Genomic DNA, 5,406 nt, shown 5'->3' with positions numbered 1-5,406 from the left:
TCGATGCTTCTTGAACGACGAGGGAGGGGGAGAGGGCGTGAAAAAGAAAGAAAACTGCTTCTCGGGACCCGCTGCCCCCCATCAGTCCATCTCTTCTCCCTGCGGCAAAGCGGAAAGAACCACGGGGAGGCGAAAGGCATCGAGGCACCCTACCGCGGGGGGCGACAGGAATATGCCGAAGCAGAGAGAAATAGCGGCGAAAAAAAAAAAGAATTGCATGCACCGCACACAGGGAGATTCTCCCTGCTTTTGCAGCTTCTCTCCCCCCCCCCCTCCTCCCTTCTTGAGGTCACGTGGCCAAAAGGCGGGAAAACACATCCCGCGCGAGCTAAGATGCGCGGCACCACTCAGTCGACGGCCAGCCTCCGTGCGGGCGCGATGCCTACTGCCTAATTTTATCGTCCGCTTTTATTTCGCGCAAATTCAATCTGTCTCAACCTCCTGCAGCAGCGTTTGAAAAGAACAGCCCATATATGCAGCTGATGATTGCAGCCGCTCTGTTCAGATTCTTCGTGCCGAAGTTCACCAAAACATGCGTAAGTACATGATCTTTCGGTCTTGATCAGAGGAGCTTTTTGCTAGATTCGATATTATACTGAACATAATAATGTATTGTTTTGGAGCATATGTTCGTCTTGTTATATACTCCTTGTATCTTTCTTCACACACACACACACACACACACACACACACACACACACACACACACACACACACACACACACACACACACACACACACACACACACACACACACACGCACGCACACACACACACACACACACACACACACACATATATTCATATATATTCATTCATTCATATATGTATATATGAATGAAAGAAGCCGACAGTTGGCGAGGCCAAGGAAAGCGTTGGGGATGGTACTTTATTTCTTTTTTCTAATGTTTTACTTGGATAATCACAGAAATTAGTAATGTAATCTGTTTAGGGGAAAGATAATTAGACACAAAGTAGAAGAAAAAAAACAACGTGCCAATAGTGGGATCCGAACCCACGACCTCCGAATAACGCGTCCGGTGCTCTTCCAACTATATATATATATATATATATATATATATATATATATATATATATATATATATATATATATATATATATATATATATATATATATATATATATATATATATATATATATAATTGGTGTGGGCGCTGATCGCGCAGGAAGACTTGCTGAGCCGTTTGGAAACAAGGCTGCGGCTGGCTGCGGCTCATTTTGCTGCAGTCTGGGTCCTTGGGTATCTCCTGTCCCAAAATGCTCGCCTTTTAATATGGAGGGACACTCACTATACCGATCAGGTAAGTCCAATTAGCACATATTTTGTTCGATACGACAATATACTGCAACTGTTTCTGGAGCGCGTATATATATGCGCATCTTATTACTACGTACATTTTTTTTATAATCGATGTGTGCGCATTTCGCTCTGATTGCGCAGGAAGACGTGCTGAGCCGACTTGGAAACGATGTTGCGGCGGTGGAATTAGCTCTTTTCGCTGCAGTCCGAGGTCCGATCTCCTCTGCCCCAAAACGCCCGTCTTTCACTTCTTCACATCGAAGTGCATGCACTGACATGTATACCGACCAGGTAAGTCAAATTATCGCTGATTTTCTTCTATACGATAATGTACTGCAACTAAATATGTATTGTTTTGAGACTTATGCGCATCTTGTTACTGTAAATGCATATTTTGTAATTGGTGTGCGCGCCTTGCGCTGATCGTGCAGGGAGGCGATATCAGCTGATCTGGAAACTGGCTTCGACAGTGGAAGCTCGTTTCGCCGAAGCCCGAAGTCCTTGGTCTCCTCTACACTAAAACGCTGGTCTTTCGCTTCTTCATGGCGGTGCACTTGCCGGACAGGTATTAGCGCTGATTTTGTTCGGAAAATTCGATTATCCGACTCACATCGATGGGACGCATGCAACCCAGTTAAATGTCAAATGCTATCACTGATATAAATATTGCAGCACCCCTCGCCATAGGAGCGATCAGGAGCTGTACTAGCATCATCGCTACTGCCAAGCAAGCTCGTGCCAGGACTGAGTACAAGATTTCTGCCGTGTTTATTATTATTTTTTTGTTTGCTGCTGTATTGATGTATATACGTGAAAATTGATGATTGAGTGATGCGGCATGCTGGTAACCTAAGTGAGCCAGTGCGTTCATTTTGTGGATTTTGGAATTATATATTATATATGCGATGCACACAGATCTGAGCCGCGTTTCACATTGATTTTGCTCTGTGCGCTTGCTTTCTGGGCAAGCAGTTGTATTTTCATCGTGCGGATTATTTCTTGGTGCTTACATGCTCATGAGGTGTTCAGCTAACTTGTTTCAAGCTTTAAAAATTTAGAACGGGTTCTATAAGCTTCTAAGAGTTGGGCTGTCTAAATAGCCGTCTTGGCTGATGAGACAATTTTTAAAATAATGCTCGGTTGTTAAATAACGAAAATAAAACAGATGACTTATCGTTAAATATCCGGTCGCTTTTGCTGTAAAAGTTCCATCTAGTTTGAGAAAATTAAACTGTATTCTACGGAATAAACTTATTGTAGGTTTCATGTAAATATCGCGGAAACTGTTTGTTCTGCCGCGTTGGAATCCCTCATACGCGCTCTATGACAAGCGGGGACACTTGGCCCAAAGAAGGAAACCAAGCCTCAAGCCCATCTTCCATATGTGGCACACGCGCAGTGATATATATATATCCACGCTTATTAAAAAGCAAATCGCGAGCTTTTTCTGAACGCTGTTGACAAATAAATTTTTCACCAACTACTGCAGCTTTTGTTTCTTCATGGCATCAGAAAAGCTACTGCTTTTCTTGATGCATTTGTATGTGCTACCCCGTTATATATGCATGGGCCACGATATATTAAATGCATGGCATGATACCTGCACGAGGGGCGATGCCGGCCACTAACCGGCGGCGGGAAGCAACCGGCCGACGTACGGTCTTTCGTCAGCAAAATGCTAGGGCAGACGAGCGGCCGACCATTCAGTAACGCTGGCAGACGGCAAGCCCACGTGCGGCAGGTGGTCGATCACGTCGGGCCAAAAGGTCGGGCCGTAGTCGATTGCCGAAAATCGGCCGACGTTAGGTCAGTGTCAATCCCCGACGCCGGCCCTCATTCGGGTGCCGAAGGTCGGCCGGCCACTTTTTGGTCAGCGAGAAAGGTCGGCCCTACCTTTTGCCACACACTTTTTTTTGCTTGGGAGATAGTGAGATACTTACGTATACGTTGCGGCTGCACTGTACTATTATAGTTACGGTAGTTGCGACCACAGTGCATCATAGTACAGACGCAACGTCCAGCAGCAGCTAGGCTGAGCGAACGGCGGTACTCGACGCAAACCCCCACAAACAGCCGGTCGTCAAGTGTGAGCGATGCCTTACTTGAGATGCCCGCATGTGGCTAGCTGTGTGTGTTTCATTTATGGACTTAGTCGCGCAGAGAAATCGGCGAGTATCAGGATTAAAGAATTTGTTTACGAATACTGAGGATTGGAAGCGCCCACCAGATTTTTGGGCTGCAGTTGCCTCTAGAGAAGAGACGCACCTGTCCGACGACAACGAAACTGCCTGCGGCAGCCCACCGTTTCTATCATGTTAGCAAGTCTGCTACGGGTATACGTATAGCTGAAGCGGTTTAAATCGCTATTTGCGCCATTGTTTGATATGCTAGCGCGAAGATATCTTGCATGCTTAACCTGGAAGCTGTAATCATTTGATTCCTTGAAACTCGTCAAAATCTACAACCGGTGCAGTTTCCCTTTAAAGGCTTTCGCCTTAATACAGCGCTCGATGTGATGCTGATGCCACATGTAACAGAAAAGGACTGCCTCAGTGTCACTGCCTACCTTCAGCGTGCAGAAGCAGCCCGACGACTCGCCCAGCTGCGCATAAAAAGCCAGCAAGGCACCAATGCCTAACGTAACCTACAATGACAATGAAGATTACAAGCCAGGAGACTGACTCTAGGTTTGGATGCAGAATCACCATCGTGGATTTAATGAAAACCATAAATTTTATGCTGCTGTTTCTGCAAATCAAGTTCACTCATTTAGATGAAATGGGCTATGGAATTGTCCCCAGATGCTGCTGACAGCACGCCAGGGGTGATACATGTCCAGAAATTGTATGTTGTGCACTTAAAGCTCTATTATAACTGATGGACACTGTTTATATTTTGCTTGATGTTTATTTTTGCCTACCTTTCTATTCAATGTAGAGCATTGGGCCGATGCTTCTTTGAGGGGGAAGTCATACCGCAAAGCTTTTTTTTTTTTTGACGCTTTACGCCACCTGGACGCAGCTTTTACTCTTTTTGTTGTACAATGATGATGCACAGAGATTTACCTCAAATAATTGCCACAACACTGCTTCTACATTGTTCTTGATCATTGTACTTGGCAGGTTTACCTCTGTTTCCTTGTTGCCTTTAAACTGAGCACTGGGCATTCTGTTGTTCGATGACCAGTGCCTTTGTCGTGATTGGCACCTTGTTGAACAAAATAAACTCTGAAAGTGAATCCAGTGTGCAGATAATGCTGTCAAACAGAGTACTGAGTTCTTTTTGGCTGATAGTAAATGATGGAATAAGAACACATGGTTGCAAGAGCATATGTAGGCTCTTGAAGAAGTTACCTGTGCTCCTTCTGCCATTAGCTTGTTAATCGGTTTGATGAACCACTAGTTTAAGAAACACTATCACCAACCAAATTATTTATTAGAATCCAACGTTTCGCGACCAACTCGGTCCCTTCCTCAGGGGCGACTAAAGTTTGAGGCCCGCAGTAGCAGGCAGCGGCCTATGTTTAGCCGATCTGAAGAAGAATGGCTATACACGCGCCTTCATTCCAATGTGCTTCCTGCCGTCGAGCTAGCAGGACAAGAGGGTCAGTCAGCACGGACACGCCGAAGCGCCCTCGCATTGTGCTCCCATACGTGGCGGGCACCAGGCGCTTGCACGCATCGTGCGCAAACACGTCTGTATGTCGCACAAACCTACCTCAACAGTCTGCCATTTTCTGCCGCTACCAAAAGACCGTATTCCCAGAGAAAAATAAGCAGGCATTATTTATAAAATCTCGTGCTCCGAGTGCTCTGCCACGTATATCGGCGAAACAAAAAATCTCTGTCGGCGCATATTGCAGCACAAAAATGACGCCCGGCAATTGAACTCGAAAAGCAACCCCCCTCGCCGAGCACTGCGAATGCGCCGACCACAAAATCGCCTTCGACGAGGTGAACATACTTGATGTGGAGACCAATCCTTTCAAAAGACGTCACGTCTTTTTTCGGTTCATCCATCCGGCTGACAGCTGCAGCAGTGAACAGGAATCCGGGGACGCTACCCTGGCTCTGCTACGCAATTG

At 45.9% G+C, this 5,406-nt stretch overlaps 1 long non-coding RNA gene across 1 annotated transcript; it reads left to right on the top strand.

Moving 5' to 3' along the window:
* The first annotated feature begins 1,232 nt into the window (after positions 1 to 1,232).
* LOC146171021 (uncharacterized) lies at positions 1,233 to 2,007 on the top strand. Its single transcript, XR_014703002.1, has 3 exons — positions 1,233 to 1,323; positions 1,464 to 1,613; positions 1,754 to 2,007. It is a non-coding gene; the product is annotated as an uncharacterized LOC146171021 (long non-coding RNA).
* Positions 2,008 to 5,406: the final 3,399 nt, after the last annotated feature.

The sequence above is a fragment of the Amblyomma maculatum genome, unplaced genomic scaffold (genome assembly GCF_055883805.1).
Source record: "Amblyomma maculatum isolate TAMU_Amacu unplaced genomic scaffold, ASM5588380v1 scaffold_24, whole genome shotgun sequence".
Taxonomy (NCBI): Eukaryota; Metazoa; Arthropoda; class Arachnida; order Ixodida; family Ixodidae; genus Amblyomma; species Amblyomma maculatum.
This window is presented reverse-complemented; position numbering and strand designations above follow the sequence as displayed.